This window comes from Microcaecilia unicolor, chromosome 1, assembly GCF_901765095.1.
Source record: "Microcaecilia unicolor chromosome 1, aMicUni1.1, whole genome shotgun sequence".
Taxonomy (NCBI): domain Eukaryota; kingdom Metazoa; phylum Chordata; class Amphibia; order Gymnophiona; family Siphonopidae; genus Microcaecilia; species Microcaecilia unicolor.
Window position 1 is genome coordinate 579,316,919 of NC_044031.1, and position 18,079 is coordinate 579,334,997.

The 18,079-nt window shown below is 42.0% G+C and overlaps 1 protein-coding gene across 1 annotated transcript in view; it reads left to right on the forward strand.

Annotated features, from left to right (window-relative positions):
• Positions 1–935: 935 nt before the first annotated feature.
• LOC115480161 (zinc fingers and homeoboxes protein 2-like) overlaps positions 936–18,079 on the forward strand; it is a 56,630-nt gene continuing 39,486 nt past the window's right edge. The window contains exon 1 of the mRNA XM_030218650.1: positions 936–1,031. The gene's annotated coding sequence lies outside the window, so the exon portion shown is untranslated. The remainder of the gene's footprint in view (positions 1,032–18,079) is intronic.

Genomic DNA, 18,079 nt, shown 5'->3' on the forward strand with positions numbered 1-18,079 from the left:
TCGTTTTGCATTCTGTAGATTAGACTACCACCAATCCATTCTCAGTATTCTACTGCTTTACCAGTTTCTTTTGCTATCTACAACCTATTTACATATATTTTATTTTTCTTTTACCAGATTTTTATGTGAACAATATCAGAGCAGTCCAGATAAGCAACTTAAACATCTCCCCCTTATCCAACCCACTTTTGCCACCTCACCTCATCCAAAAAGGTCAATGAGGTTTGGCTAACCAGAAGTTCCTTTTGTGAATCCTTGTCTGGTACCAGCTGCTGTATTAAATTAATTATACTTGTAAAATCAGTAAGTTAAGAGCAATAAAAATTGAGCCTGCCATCATCGACTCACAAAACCATGGTAGGTACTTCAGACACCTCTCTCCCCCCACTTTCCACAGTAATGTTTGCAGTGGCTAAGAGGAGGCATATACAAGGTCATATAATGTCACACAAAGAACTTACAGTCGAACCTAAACAAAACATAGAAGCACCCAGGAAGAGGGAGCAACCCAGAAAACTAACGATTAGTCATATGACTCTCTAATGTTGTAGACGGTAAACTACGTCATAAAGTTAGCCCCTGGAGAACATGTAAGTTGAAGAGCACGTGACCCACGCAGCTCCTTGACGCCGCCATCTTAGCTGGGGGAAATACTTGCCAGTTGCTTGCCACCACAGAATGTTTTAGAGGAAGACGACAGAAAAGGTTTGAGTCTGCGAAAGAGAAAAAGCCACTAAAGAAGACATGGGCTTTCCCCCGCCTCGTAGACACAATAACCGCCAGTACGCGTATCCGCCATCTTGGCTGGGATAGCCTCTACTGACAAAGAGGCGTGGGGCGCGTCCCGACGCAATTTATGGTCGGACCAGGAGCGCCCCCTTCGCCGCTTATAAAGACTGCGCGCCGCGTCGCGCGCGCGTAAAGGCGACGTGAGAGGCGACTGAGGACGGGGTCCGGCGGTGGGGTAGGCGGAGCGCCCAACTCGGACAACCACCCTGGTTCAGGCTGCATAGTAGAGACAGAAAGAGCAGGTGAGATGGATCCATGATACTCCTGTAGTGTGCGCTACAGCCCCAAAGACCCGTTCACTGGGCTGTGTTGTCCGCGCTGGCTAATTAGTTGCAGGGTGTGGGGGAGTAGTATGTAGTCCTTTGGCTCTTCTTGCTGGGGGTCTGAGGAAACTAATTAAGCGCGTTGGCCTCAGAGTTCCCCTCCCCCCAGGGGGAGGGGGCTGCAGTGTGCGGAACCGAGCCTGAGACCCCCCCCCCCCCCAATGCTATGGGTGTTACGAGTGGTAGAGTCTGTTGATTTTTTTCTCAAGTGGAGATCCCGCAGTATCGGTCGTTTACCTTTTGCCGAGTAGGGGTGAGCAGAGGCTTGGGCCTGTATGTCGGGTTTCCCCCTTAGTCAGATGGGTATCATGGGTGGGATGTGGACCCGGGTGGGCTGATTTTTTTTTCTCTCCTACCCAACTCGCCTTTCGTTTCGTAGCGTATCCTTGCTGCTTTTTTTTTTTCCGTGGCCTAGTTTCGAGCTCGGTATTTTGCTTCTAAAAAAAAAACCGCAGCTGGTGCCGGAGGTGAATGTAGCTGCTGTCCGTGGAGCTTGTTCTCTCGTTTGGTTTTGATAACTTTTTGAGGCTTTTTTTTCCTTGCTTATATGTATGGGATTAAATAAATCTGTTGAATAGCCCAGGCTGGAGGAGGAACAGAACTCCTCCGTGATTGTTTCCCATCTCTCCCCATCCCCCATCTCTTTGAGCTTCACAAAGCGCTTGCCGTAACTTTGCCGGTGACTTGGCTGATAGTGGCACGCTATACACTTTTCCTCTTTAAAAGAGGTTGTACCTTAGTGGCATGTTCCGACTATGATGACTGGGGAAAAAAACCCTAATTTTAAAGCATGTAGATTTTCGTGAGCAACATTTTTAAACAGTATTCAAAGAGGTACTCCAGTTTGTTACAAACGATACTTTAAGAAAGCCAATGGTAACTAGACCACTTTCTAAGTATTTTGAAATTAAATATGCTTGTAAATTGGCAAATGATCTGTTTAAAATCGTATCTTTAGTTTTAATCTAGATAATGCTAAAGTGGTGTGAAGGTCAAAGACAGCTGTTTATCATGTATGAGATACTTCTGTAATGTTATGTATCCAGAAATGAACCCAAGATGTGTAGAAATGCATTTTTAAATGCATTTGAATATGCCTAGGGTTAGAATGTAGCCTAAGGCAGACAGGAAACAAACATAAATGAGTAGATGTGAATATTGTCTAACACTGGTTTTTTCTAAACTTTTTGAGTTCAAGGAAGGTATTCATTAACAAGAGTATTTGGTCCACAGCCTCTGTAAAACAGGTAATGCAAACATGGAAGAAGGCATACATAATGCACAAACAAAATTACATATGCGCTAAAACCCCCACTGTCTCTTTAGATTTAAAAATGAGAGTTGGGACAGAGGGACTGAACTCGGGGGATCTTTTGCAAAGGCACAGTAGCATTTTTAGTGCACGCTAATGATTAGTGCACACAAAACATTAAACGTCTATAGAAATATATGGGTCGCTAGCGTGCCTTAGTAAAAGGACCCCACAGTGAAGCACAGAGACTTTAAAATTAGTTGAGTATGCCGATCTTATGGCAGGAGGCTCTGGCAACTTTCCCACGATGCCAGCTTTAAGTTGACGTGGTTATATATGTACACGTGTGTGTGTGTATATATATATATATATGTATTTACTTGAATTTAGCTTGCACCTAAGTAGTAGCTCAAGGCAACTTGTAGTCATGTACTGTTGGTTTTTTCCTGTCTCAAAGGGTTTTCTTGCTCATTTTTGGGCCGATGATCAGAAGCTAACGCAGGCACTAGAGGCTGTTAACGCCATACGTGCTCCTGTGTTTGCAACCACCCTATGATCAGAGCCCTGAGCGTGTAAAACAACGTGCTCGCGGGCTCTGAACGCAACATGCAAATGCATGCAAAACAGGGCTCTTAGTGCAAGTAGCATGCAAATGCAAGCTAAATGTATTCCTCCCCAATGATCAGCAAGCAGTGCACCAAACATTGACATGCTATCCACGGCAAACCCTACACCAGCTGGGAGATGGTGTTAGGGTTTGCAGTCCATTGGGGAGGAATGGTGAGCCCTGTCTAATGCAGCAACCTACCCCCCCCCCCCCCCCCCCCCCAGGAGCAGGAACTCGAACCCCCCCCCCCCCGCCCCTTCGCTTGGGGCAGGGGTACTAGAGGCCTGGTGGTCCCATGGACCTCTAGCCCCCTGTGTTTGACAGGCTGGGCTTTTGACAGCCCAGACCTGTCAAACAAGTGCGGGAGGATTCGCGCAGGCACAATTCTCCCACACTTTACCCTATGATCAGAAATAATAATTTGCAAGCTAGTTATCTCTGAATTTACCCATGCATCTCTGGGGCCATGTTTTGAGCTTTGTGCTAAAGCTTGATGCAGGGTTTCCTAACACATGCATAAAAGAAAAATTGCTTCCTAATTTGCTAAGCAAACAAATGGGTGATGCACAAAAAACCTGTGCTAATGTGGGAGAGCACACTTGACATGCACACACTAGCAGACGCTATATTTTGGTGCACAAGAAAATTTTGACACCTGGAGTTTCATGCACATACATCCCGTTCAAGTTCTGGTATGTATGTATAAGCAAGTCAAAGTGCTGATACATAATGTCACAAGTCCACTGTTTTTTTGTCCCAATGCACTTCTGCCTCAGATCATAAGAACATAAGCCCAGCATCCTGTTTCCAGCAGTGGCCAATCCAGGTTACAAGTACCTGGCAAGAACCCAAAACAGTGCAATAACATTTTATGCTGCTTATCCTAGAAATAAGCCCTGAATTTTGCAAAGTCCATCTTAATGGTTTATGGACTTTTCTTTTAGGAAGTTATCCAAACCTTTTTTTAAACCCCGCTAAGCTAACTGCTTTTACCCCATTCTCTGGAAATGAATTCCAGAGTTTAATTACACGTTGAGTGAAGGAATATTTTCTCCAATTTGTTTTAAATTTACTACTTTGTAGCGCTTCATTGTTCCCTATTTCTAGTATTTTTGGAAAGAGTAAACAAGCGATTCATGTCTACCCTTTCCACTTCACTCATTATTTTATATACCTCCCTCGGCCGTTTCTTCTCCAAGCTGAAAAGCCCTAGCCTTTCCTCATAGGGAAGTCGTCCCATCCCCTTTATCATTTTCATCGCCCTTCTCTTTACCTTTTCTAATTCCACTATATCTCTTTTGAGGTGCATTCTATTAGCTTTCTTAGCCGCCGCCACCACACACTTGAGCAGAGGGTTTCAATGTATTGTCAATGATGACACCTAGATCCCCTTCCTGGTCAGTGACTCCTTATGTGGAATCTTTCATCATGTAGCTATTGTTCAGATTCCTCTTTCTCACATGTTTAAAGGACGCCAGAAAAGGTTGGAGTCCTGTATCCATGTGGTAGAGAAGAAACTAGCACTGACCACAGAAAAAGATGCTAACTTCTTTTTGAAGACTTGAGTTAAAACTCCCAGCATTGGTGAACCCTATGCTCAGCCTTATAGTCTTCTATGCACTACTCGTCATCTCTGCCGAATATCAAATGTGCTGTGCGCTGGATGCCTACCTAAGGGTTTGTTCACAGCTCGCGCGCAAAATCCTTTTTTGCATTGTGCGTTAAAGCACCTGTGATCAAAGCTTAGCATACTTTATTGCATTAACCTCTATGTGGAAGAATGAAGTACAAATTGCATTTATGTTTTATGCACAGCTGTAGAATGTTTTTCAATAACACTTCATTGAGCTTCAATCACATTTTGGCTATATTGTGTTTGGAAGAATCTCATCTTAGGATCTTTCCTCTACATTATTCATAGCTCTCTGCTGTCTTAACACATCACCCACTTACAGTAGCTCTCTACCCTGCATATGCTCCAGCTCCCTTCATTCCCTATGGATAAATGATCCTTCCCTTGGCTTCTCTTCCCTTATATGGCACACTTTAAAAAAAAAAATCCTGTTCCCTCAGTTCCTTGCCATGAACAGATCTCCCCATCCCTGATTGCCAAATGCCTCTGCAAGAGAAAAACTGTTGACATCTATGCAGCATAGATGTGTTGGTAATCTTGGCTGCCAGAGTTCTGCAGTTGCTGCTCGTAAGTCAGTCACATACTGTATAATGCTTAGTGCACCTCTCCTGTATCACTCAGCTTCGGGATAAGATAGGCTGGAAGGGGCATAGAAGGTGGGGAAGGATTTGGCTATACATGCTGTGTGCTGCCCATAATTTCATGCAGTTGTCAGGAACTCATGATGCATTTAGTAAGAAATACATGTATGCCTATACCTGTTCTCTGCACCCTCATTTTTAAGACTATTGATGGTGTTTTTTGTAAGATGCTGAGATCAGGGACTGGACCTTGGCAGATATACTTGATAAGATCTGGTAGTTCACTGGTTGGGGGAAAAAAACTTGGCTAAAGTTATTCCTGAATAAAAATAAGAATCTTCAAAATTTGGAGCCTTTGTGATGCTTTCAATATGAGTCCTTTGTTTTCAATTTCCAATTTATTGGTTGGGAGGTAAGATTTACCAAGTGGCGCATATTCATGTTATTGACATTAATTTTGAGTTTAATTTATTGTGCTGTTTTTACTTTTTTGTCTTGCAGTCTTTTATTGTAATTTTTTTTATTTTTTTGATAAATACTATACTTGAAACTTGGGTTTACCAGTGGAAAGATGAAATAGGAATTCATATGATTGGAAAGGAATTTAACAAAGAAACTGATGGTTTCACTTGAACCTCTACCTGTTTCATTTACTGTTTTTGTATGTAACTATTCTCTTTTATTTGACAAGGTAAAAGGTAAGGTCTCGGCCACTGAAGGCCAGGCTTCTTAATTTTGCTGAGATTGAGAACCTGTACAAATATGGGGTATAATAATGCCTTGGCATCTTTAGTCTTTTGGTGACTCAAGACCCCTGACTAAAGCCACCTGTTATAAATAAAACTTAAAATATTTTATTAAATGTTTTTTTGTATTTGGCAAATTTAATACTTCACACCTTAGTTATCTCTGGAATTGTTTCTGGCATCTATACTGTGTGTTGTTGGGAAATATCTGGGATAAGCAGCATAAAAGCTGTTTTACTCTTTTGGGATCTTGCCCAGGTACTTGTAACCTGAATTGGCCATTTTTGGAAACAGAATACTGGTCTAGATGGACCTTCAGTCTATCCCAGCATGGCAATGCTTATGTTCTTAAATACCTGACAGTTTATAATTTGCTTTGGAGTGCCGTGAAATAAAAACTGATGCTCAAATAACTCATTTCAAAGCTGCTATACAAAATGATTGGCATGTTTATTTACATTTTAAACTTAGGGGAAGGCACTTGTTTACCGGTGTTCTAAAGATGCTGTAAACTTCATTGTTTAGGCAGGTCAATAATTCAAAACCTTTTATTATGCGAAAACAAAGGTAAGGCAAATGACATACAACTGAGGCACAAAACATTATAGAGTTTAGCCATTGGATATCCTTTGAGGAAATCCTAACCGTAACGTTTTCTGTGGACCTACTAATGGTAGAGCAAAATTAAGATTGTAAATCCATACACTTTTTAAAGACCTAAACTTAGCCACAATGGTGGTAATTTGTAAAGTATATTTTAAATGTGGAAAATGTACACACACATATAACCATACAGGTGTTTTTTTTTTAATAGACAAGAATGTATGCTGACAAATTACATGGTCTGTGAATAGGTGTTCTTGGCATAATATGTGTGGAGCAATCCATGTTCTTGATAACATTTTACATACCTATATAGAGTACATGCACATAGTTGCAGTTGCCTCAGAGCAGATACAACTTTGAGAGCATTTGTCTAGTATAGGGGATAGTTCTGAGAGTGGGTTTTTTATAAACAAATCTACATGTTTTGTTGCTTTTATAAATACTGTAATCCACAATCCATCCCCCCCCTCCCAAAAAAATAAATTTGCAGAAAAGCCAATAAAACAAAAAATCACACACCCTCAGCTCCAACAATCCACTAAATAATGCAGTAGATTGCCATAGAAAAAAACAAAACATGGGAGTAGGAGCCAATTTTCAGTTGACTAAAACAGCTCCTTAAACACCCAGCCTCCTCATCAATCCCAATAATTTCCAAACAGTTGAGTCCACAAAAAAAAGTTTCACACCCAAATAAATCCCAATCACCTTTGCCTTTCTGTGTGCTCAGTATTTAAAAAAAAAAAATCACTTATCTGGCATAAAGCAAACCGAAGGCCCAATACATTCCACAGTAATTGTTGTGCAGAAAAGGAACTTTCCAAAATCAGCTCCTCAAGGGAATCCAACACAACACTGTGTTTCAAGCTGCCGTTCTTCAGGGATTCAACTTCAGATGCTTTAAAAATTGAAAGGATGTATTCAAAATGCTGCTGCACACAAATGCATCACTCTATGAAGCAAACATTTTATCAGCGTATTCTTCAATATGTGATCAAACACATACGCCGCCAATGAAATCAGGCATCCAATCAAATTCTTCATTAAGACCCATGGGAGAAACAACAAAGTGAAAATCCAAAAAATGTTCACGATTAAAGCATTGTAACCCTCAACTGATCTTTGTAGGGAATTTGCTCAGAGATATGCTATTTGATATCTTGCACTTGATGGTCCTTTTGCATCTGATGGGCCTCCAAAGAAGTGATAGGAGCAGTTGTCAAAAGTCTACTTTTATGATCATTCAACTGTAACTGAATCTTTTGTTTGGTACATTCCACATAGAGAGGTCCACGTGGACAAACAATAGTATGGATCATATAAGTCGAATCAGTCAATATTGAAATGAGCATTGAAGGACAGTTGAGTGTTGAATTGTATAATCATACCAAAAATATTTACTACAGGATGAATGGGAAAATGTTGATCCAACCTCACCAGGTTGAGTCTGTAATGAGTCCCAAATGTTGTTCCCTCTGTGATAAGCTATGAGTGAAGACTCCTGAAACAATTGAAGAGGGCACAAAATATCACAAAATTTGCAAATTCTTTGTCAGTATTCTCATGTGATCTATAATTCAATATTGAACGCCAAAAAAACTACCCCCAAACTGACTGACCATCCTTTAAACCAGTGGTTCTCAACCCATTCCACAGGACACATCCAGTCAGTCAGGTTTTCATAATATCCACTATATGCATGAGAGATCTTTGCATACGCTGCCTCCTTGGTATGCAAATCTCTCTGCATAATCATTGAGGATATCCTTGAAAGCCTGGCCGGCTGGGTGTTCCCTGCGGACTGGGTTGAGAAGCACTACTATAAACTGCCAACTCTAAAAATAAATAAATAAACTGCCCTTCCCCAAAATCTACTCCTCCTACTGCTCCAACACCCATAAAACTGCTTCACCCCCAACCACTACCTCCTTGGAACTGCCCCACACAACTAGAATTATCGCTGTAAACTTCCCTTGCCTCCTAAAAGATATTCATGCTCACCACTCTGTAAACTGTCCCACCACCAAAAACTACCCCTGGCAACTGCCCACTCTCTGTATAGCTTCCTCCTGCAACTTTCTAGCCATCATGCAAACTGGTCCTACACCCCAAAACAACCCCCTACAAGATTCCCAGCATGATAATAAGTTCACTCAGACAGTCCTCCAGAATCTATTTAGGTTTAGAATCCAATTCCATCCTCCTTAGGCCCATTACTTTTTGTTTCAAACTGTGTTCCAAAACAAATTCAAAAATGTTTAATAAGGCTTGTTGCCACCAAAACTACTGTTGCAGCGCCAGTTTTTTCTAGTGTCCGCTCCTTTTCCTCTTGTAGGAAGACTAGCTAAGGAATCCAATGTATGAGGATTTCACTGTTCTGCTTGTCCTCAGAGAAAATATTTACCTAAAGCAGGCGTTCTCTAAAGACACAGACATAAATCCTCACAACCCTCCCACCTCCCCAAAGAGTTGTAATCTACTGAGCTTATAATGGATTGAGATGGTCCCACACAACGATGGTAAACTAAAACATTCTCAAATTTTATGTTCCAGTTCTAGGGTTAAGTGCCCACATAGGGTTCTGTTGGATGATGTTACCAGTATGTGAAAATTTGTGTCTTCCTGTCCTCGGACATCACTTGCTACAGGAACAGTTTTACATGAAACTGAATGGTTTCGTGAAGGGACAGAACGGAGGTGAGGGGATGATGGGATCAGGGAGGCAGTTGAGTTAGTGCTGTGTGCATGTTTATTACATTTGAAGTAAATAAGGGTGGTCAGCTTTTTTTTGTTTGTTTTTAAATACTGACCACGTCAGACTTTCTATACCCTGATTTCAGTGCAGGGCTGTACCCTGATACTGTTACTGAATATCCAGCTATAATGTGGCTGCCTTCACTTATCTATGTACTGGTGATACTCAAGATAGGTACCCAGAATAAAGTTAGGATAGCAAAAAGTTGTCTTAGCTATCCAGATAGCTACCAGTTAGTGGACTAAATATTGCTGGTTACTTCCGGCCCCACCCAGATTCCCCAATATTGTTGAGGTGGTCTGACTGGAAAATCAGCTGCACTATCTGGGTAAGTGCTGCTGAATATCTGACTGTGACCCATTGAACCGGATTTTACTGGGAAGGAGCTGTACTGTCTGCATAAGTCCTGCTGAATATTGGACCTGAAGTAATTTTGTGTTGAGTACTTGATACTATATTTTCCCACCTTAGAGGTAAGATTAAACTGCTTTTCTTTACAAGTGGTCGTGGGTGAGCAGATGGAGGCAGGGATATCACCAGTGTAAGGTGTGGTGTAACCTTAGAATTTCCAGAGCAAACAAACATAGTGGAGGTGACACGCAGGATGATGCATTGGATGCAGAGTTCACATCAGAAGCTTTATTCAAAGTATAATGGACTTGACACAAATCATATTTTGGCCACAAAGCCCTGCTTCAGGAGTCCCTAAACAATACAGAAAACATATATATAAAAAAAACTCATAACAGTCAAATATGTATATAAAAATTATATAATCAAATAAGTGAATAATAACACAGTTATCAGGGGTCATATATGTATATAGAACAAATAGATACATCCGTGGTGCATGACAAATATGTGCCTATAAAAGGCTAACCACATAAGACATAGAAATACATATAAAGTTAAAATATAGATTAAATATAAAAATCATGACAACATAAGAGGTGTCTAACAGTAAACGCAATCTGTTATGGACACATAAAACCTAAATAAAAAGTTGTAGTAAAAAGAACTTGGATGTATGGAAATAAATACATATATCATCCAGTGTGTACAAATCAAACAGTATGGCCAAACAGTTCAAGGTAGAAATTACATATAGCTGTACCAACTTGGTAGGTGAACATAAGAAAGATGGTTAGACCTTAGTTTTGCTATACTGGCCTTGTTGGAATGGTTAGAAATGAGGTCAACGTAATGTCTAAGTGTTTCAACAGAAGGACTGCATACCCATGAGACGTAACAAAATAATCTAGAAGACAGGAAAAAAAAATTGTAAAAAAAAAAAAAAACTCAGTACCTGTGAAGTGTAAATATATGGCTGCTCAGCGCTCTATAGGTATAGAAGCCAGAGTTAACCTAAGAAATAAAGAGAACAATGAAATGCTGGAAACTACAACAATGTACACTCAGAGACAAAATGAAGGTATAAAAAGAAACATACTTGAGAAAGGGGGAACACCCATGTAAAAAACATCTTTAAAAACTCAAACGGGAGAAAAGAAGTATCATGCTAGTCTGGCAGTGAGGAGACAAACTGCAGATGATAAGGCAAAGAAAATAATGCTAACAGGAGCAGCAGTGTTGAGATGAAAAAAAAAAACAGTGCTGATGGGTGGCACATTGCAAAAGAAAAAGGTCGGTAGGCAATACTGCTGGGATGGTACCGGTAGCAGCTCAGTGAAAACAAAAATCAGGGTGAAGGGCAAGGAAAAGTGCAAGAAAAGGTAAACACAGAAACAAAAAAGTTGCTATTTGGAAGAGAATGATATATTTGATTTTGTATTAGTAGATTTCAGCAAGGTTTCTGGTACTCAATCTGTGATGGTTGCTGTTTTGGATGAGATCTGTTGAAGAGCTACAGTAATGTGAAAACTCCCCCCCCCCCCCTTCCCCGATTTACCCTATTACTACATATATGTTTTTGGCTCAGAGCTTAATCCAGATGGCTAAGCATGTCCTGCAAATGGAAGCTGGCTCCTCAGTTGGTGGAGCCCCTGGGGGCCAGAGGGTTCCTGGCTGGAGTCCTGTTCTGGGCACTAAATACAGAGGGGACTGGTGGCTTTCTGAAGCTCACGGTCACTCTGGGTGGTACCTGGATGCAAGCCAATCCACGTTTTACAGAAATCCAAAAGACTACATGAAAGAGTACACAATTAAAAAGAGGAAAATAAACATAAAACCACCACCATAACAGTCAAATCAGTCCAAAGTAGGAGGAGATCAATATACCATTCTTAGCAACTTTGTGGTGATGTCACTGGCAGAATTCAGTTTCTCTACCTCCACCTTCTGTTAGGAAGGGAAAACACCCATTTGTGCAGAGCAGTGGAGTTGACTAAAGAAAATTATCAGGTTAGACGTAATTTCTCCTTAGTATTTATCTACCCCCACCACCCCCATCCCTTTAGCTCCCCTATGGGATAACCACCACTCAACACTCTTCTGCAAGATTTTAGTGGAGTGAGTCCACAGATGTGCCCTAGAACGCTTGTATACCTTTGCTCCTGAAGATTTGGAAAGATACTTGGACATTGCCTGAAGTGCCCACTGAGTGTACTGGAGATGAAACAGCAGACACCTGTACCTCTAAAGATTTGGTGCATACAAGAGATGAAAGCTACTGCATTTAAAAAAAAAAAAAAGTTTTATTTAAAGACATTTTCTACAAGGAAAATTCTTGAACAGAAAAGAACAATGTCACAAATCAATAAAGGAAAAACAATTATAATCATATATAAATTCTTATAAGTGACAATTGTATCTCAAGTCCACATAGTAGAAGGAGGCAAGGCACAATTCAAAGAACCATACAAAAGAAATAGTGCAAGAGCAACCCAAGCATTACAAAAATTACGGAGTAGATATTACAGGAGCTGATAACAGGGGGGATGAGACAAGGGTCTGTTTAGAGTCCAGAAAAGACACCAAATGATCAATTTCAAAGAAAACATATTTAATTTAATCACACATTTATATGGAAAATTAAGCCAGAAGGTTCCCCCAGCGGAAGAACACGTGGACGTAATTTCAAAAAAGATTGGCGCCTTATTTGAGTTTGTCTAGATACATCAGGAAAACTGTAATTTTATGATTCAAAAAAGTTCTTGTCCATGGCGAAAAAAAGTCTTCAGAATCCAATCACGATCTGGTTGTAGGACAAATAGTTTCATCTTCTATTGTCTGAGTCAAATTTAACTCATCAAAAGGTACTTCAGGACTCACTGTTAATAATTGACCAGAGGGTTTCTTAACATAAGGTAAAAGATGATAAATTTTTGAAACCGGAGGATATACTTGCTCTGGTATTTTCAAAATTTCTGTTAAATATTTCTTAAAGGTAATACAGGAGCAACAGCTGGTAATTTAGAAAAATTTATAAACAGCAAATTCTTCATTCTTTGCTGATTTTCCAAAGTTTTTATTTTCCTTTGTAACAGTAAATTCTCTTTAATTAAAGTACCTTGTCCATCATCAATATCAGACTTAGTTGAAAGTTCAAAAGACTTTGATTGTTGTATCTTAGTTTCCAATTCAACAATTATTTCAGGAAATGATTGAGTACATCACCAGTGTAGAAATCTTATTAGAAAAAGTGTTTTACAAACTCACCAAAGCGTCCCAAATCGTCTCTAGGGTGATCAGTTGTGGTTTTTTCAGCGGCAAAGATTTAAGTTGCTGAAGTACCTTTATCTGGGCTCCTCCTCCACCCAAATCATTCACCTCCTTTGTTTCTGCTCCCAAACCCCCAATGGAAGACAGAGCAGCACAGTCCCACACTGCCACCCTCTGCTTTCCATTGCCTTGGGCTGCCCCTGCTCCCGGAGCAAGCAAACCCCTCCATGGGTCTCGCCGATCCAGGACGCCCACACAGCAAGGATGCCGGCATCGTTTCTGGCTAAAAGAGGTGTCGGCTTCAAGCGGGGGGAGGGGGGGAGCAGTTCACCTGCCGCTCCAGCCCGCATTGAAGACATCTGCCCAGAAACTTGCCTGGAATTGCAAATTGGTCTATCGGTCCCACCAAGGAAATAGCAGGAGCAGCAGGGTAAGCCCTCTGCTTTCCCCTTCTTTTAGGCACGAGGAAACAAAAGGAAGGTAAAAAAACTTCAGTGAAGCTAAGGTGGAATAGAGGAACAACCTGCAACTGCTTCCTACTCAGACGCCATCTTACTTCCGAAAGCTACTGCATTTCAAAGAAAATATAGCAAATCCTCCAATATTTTACTAAACACACAAAAATCTCAGAAGAAATAAACCACAAAGCTTTAATACAACTGGGCTATTAGTAAAAGCTGCCTTCTCTCTTGTATATCCTTGGCTACGTCAGGATAAATTCAAACCTTAACATTTACAAAAGCTGTATATTTGGCTCTAAAATACTTTTGAAGGAGCCAGTTTTCTATCTGAGTCCAAAGCACAGGTTATCAATAAAGTGGAAACCTAAGGCTCAGATTCGGATATCTGTAGAAAATCTATTAATTATCCATATCCAAAGGAGATACTTGTCCAGCACTTTCTTTTCACCTGAGGCGAGCTAATACACCTTAAACAGTGGTAGAATGGGCTCTAGTGGAACTTAGATCACAGAAGTAACAAAACTTTCATACATTTCCAGTGCAGATATTGTAGGCACACAAACAAAATTCAATAATTTAAGATTCCAGTGCTTATTAGCATTTTCTAGTGTTTCAGTTTTATGTTGTATAAAATTCAAATCCTTCACAAAAAGTTTCCCTAGTTTTTAACAGTATCTTCCGTATTCACCCCTCGCTATTTAAATTCAACCACCTCAGATTGCTAGACAGATTGCTGTTGTACATAGCTGTCCATTTTATCCACTAAAACATCAATTTCATCAATCAGTGTCTTCTCCAAGAGCATAATTGCATCCCAAAGCACTTTCTAAGTTTCTTAGGACTTAATTTGGGGCCAGCAAAGCCACTTTTTGGCCAAGAGACAAAAACATCCATCAGCCTTATTGTGGACACCACAGCTGAAGAACTCACTCTCTACTACTTAGCCTTAACACTTCCTACCCATTTGGTAAGAAGAAAAGCAAGGTACTGTTCTGTGGCATCTACTTAAAACGCCATCTTAGATCCTCCTTTATAATAAGCAGAATATGCAGTTCTCACATGTGGGTGATGTCATCCACGGAGCCCTGATACAGATGCCCAGTGTGCTACAATTTCTAGAAGCCTTTGGCAGGGCCCAACTGCACATATGAGCATACCTCCTATCCACCCAACTTGTACGGAACCCACAGTTTCACTTTTTCTGTGGAGCAGTGAAGACTATACAGTTTTCCCTCAAATGCACGGTATTTTTTTTGTCAGAGTTAGTTCTTTGCCTTCTTCCCTCTGAATAGTGCGGGACTTGTTTTCATTTTAGTTTTTTCTTTAATCCTGTATTTTCTTATTGTTTTCGGCTCTTTGTTTTGTGTCCTGTTCTGTGCCTCGTGACCTTTTTAGGCCTGAACTCCCGGCTGGGTCCTTTCATTTTTTTTTTTTTTTTTTTAAATAAAGGTATCTTACCATTGAGCTGTTTGATTTTTGCCTCAACTAGTTTTCCCAATATGTCACAGAAGCCTCCTAGTGGCTTTAAAGAGTGCTTGTTGTTGAGGTGCAGTAGGGCCATGTCTATGACAGATCCTCACAACTGGTGCCTGCCATGCCTTGGCCCTGACCATAATTCCTCTCATTGTAAACTTTGTTCTCAAATGCAGAAAAAGATACAAAGAGTCAAGTAGCCCTGTGCAAGAAACATTTTGGCACGTCAAAGTCCAGTCCCATCAGCTTTGGAGGCATCAGTTCCCATGGCTTCAGGAGCTCCACTGGACATCGGGGACGCATCTGCATCAATTAGGTCTCCCCGCCTCGGCGTTGGGAGCACCGGCTCAGAACAAGCATCATCGGACCCAACATTGAAAGCACGTAAGAATTCTATCATCCTCGTTGGTGCTGAAGGATCCCAATGTCATGCACTGAGCGGAGGCAAAGAAGTATAGACATTGGTCCTCGAAGCGTGCCAGTAGCTCCAGGACATTGGAATCTCTGATGCCCAAGAAGCATTGACCCCCTCTGTACAAACAGTGCTGATGCACCAGTCTCCCTAAAGCTAGGACCCAGCTTCTGATTTGGCTCCCACCATCTTTGCAGGCTGGCCTGTACTGACCTTTACCGACGCCTGTCCCCAAGGCCTGTTTCTGGGTCATGTTACAAGAGGAGCTGGAACATCCTGGCTCAATGCAATACCGAGTCATCAAAGGTGTTAATGTTGACAGCGGTTGGTGCCCCATCCCATCTTGGAGACCTACATCCTGCCTGTTGACACTGGTATCAACTGATCCTGTGCTCCTCTCCCGCCCATTGGGGGAGGAAGCAACTCTGGAGAGCTGGAGAGGGACCCGTACTTCAGTGTTCTCATCCAGAGCCTGGCTGTTTGCCTAGAGGCTTGAGGCAGGTATAGACTTGGACTTCTTATCAAGAGTATTTTGCTGAGTCTGATACAAACTGCTCCTGGGGGGTCTGATATTGGACCAGAGGAGCCCTCGGCGGAGTGATCCTTGGCCTACCTTCTGACCTTTCTCTGCCTCAGGAAAGGAGAAAGTCACCCACAGTAGATCTTTTTTTTTTTTTTTGGTCAATTTTTTTGAGGGAGATGGCTGAGGTCATCCCATTTAAGTTGGAAGTTGAGGATGAGCCCAGAGCCGAGATGTTGGACATCCTTGATTATGACTCCCCACCTAAGGTTGTGACAGTACCCATAGACAGCATCCTTAAGACTGCACAGATAAGGAATTGGGAGACCCCTCTCACTGTACCCCCTGTACCGAAGAAAGCGGACTCTATGTATAGAGTCCAGAAGGCTCCCAAATTCAAGAAGCAACAACTTATGCACCATTCCATGATAGTCAAATTCACTCTTAAAAGAGCCAGAAGCTCAAGGACCCATGCTTTTGTCTCCGCCAAAGAGAAAAGTGTTTCAGGGCTTGATGCTCATTTCCTGCATTTATTCCTACCAGCTCTACATGAGCATCTACTTGAAGGACTTGGTGCACAGTGTGACAGAATTTGCAGACACTCTAACTCTGGAGAAGACCACGGAACTCCATCAGCTAGCAGCCAAGCAGGAGTGTCGAAAGCACATAGCCTGGGCAACTTTTGATGCGTTTTGACATGGTGTCCAGACTTTCTGCATTAGGTATTGGCATAGATATTCATGGCTGCATGTCTCAGACTTGAAATCAGTAATTAAAGCTGGTAGACATCTTAGGCTGAGGAGACAGTCTTGTTGGGGACAAGGTGGAAGAGGTCGCTGACCTCATTATGAAAAGGTCTGTCACCATACAGTCCATGTCTTGGCCTGCTCCTTCTGCGGCCGCCACTTCTAGGAGCTTTTTGGGTGTCAGAAAGGTCCTACTACTCTCAAGGGTGTAGGTTCGATCCCTCGACTTGCCCTCCCCAGCAAGCCCAGGCCTCACACTCCAGCAGCAGTGGGCCCAGAAGTCCCACACCAGTCTAAGCAGGGGGTGAGCTTTTTACTGGCTCTGGCTGAGCCTAGTTGAAAGAAGTGTCTATTCTGGATGACCTACGAGTAACAGGGAGGCTGAATTTTTTCCAAGAAAGGTGGCCCCTTGTAACCTCAGACCGATGGGTCCTGCAATAGTCTGAGAGAGTTACATCCTCAGTTGGTGTTAACATCCTCGAAATTGCCCACTGAGAGCCTCAAAGTTCTGTTCTCAGCATCAGGAAGTGCTTATAGAGGAACTCTCCTCCCTAAAGGCCTGTGCAGTCAAACCCCTTCCACCAGGGGAAGAAGGGAAGGGATTCTATTCAAAATACTACTTCATGCCTAAAATAATGGGGGCATTTCATCCCATCCTAGATCTCAAGGCCTTCAACAAATATCTGGTCAAAGAAATGTTCTGGATGATTTCCCTAGGCATCCTCCCCATGATTCAGGCAAACAATTGGCAATGCTTTCTGGATACCTCCTGTGGCTGGGATGTATCTCAGATTTTGACCAGGGAAATACCACTACTATTATTGTGTTCTGCCATTTGGCCTCACGTCCTCTCCCAGATTGTTTACAAAATGTCTCACTGTAGTCATAGCATCATTACGCAGACTGGACGATTGGCTAGTAAAGAGCACATCTAAGGAAAGTGCTCAAGAATCAGTGTAGAAAACTATTGATGTGTTGGGTAATTCATAATGAACCCTAGTAGCTCTAAAGACCCACTTGCTCCCAGTTCAGCAGAGTACATATGAGCCCTGCTAGACACAGTTCAAACACAAGCCTGCCCACCCCAGGTAAGGGCAGATTTGCTCATTTCCATCACTCATCAGGTTCAGAGCAGCCGGCAGGTCACAGCTCAGCAGATGTTGAGATTATTAGGCCACCTGGCCTGCACAGTGCATGTCAGACCCATGGCATGCCTCCATTTTGAGGTGCTCAGTAGACTCTGACTTTCTAGTGGTGTCAGGCCACAAGGAATCTGGTGGATGCCATCTCGGTCACTCCAGAGTTAGCACAGTCGCTTCTCTGGTGGACATTTTGGAGCAATTTGACTCTGGGGCTTTCATTCCAAATTCCTCCTTCCCAGAAAATTCTGACCACAGATGCATCCAACCTGGAATGGGGAGCTCACGTAGATGGGCTTCACATTGAAGGGACACTGATCCGCTCAGGGGCCTTAGCTTCAAATCAATCTTCTAGAGCTGAGGTCAACCTGGAACACTTTCAAAGGCTTTCAGAGATCGGCTGTTGAACCAGATT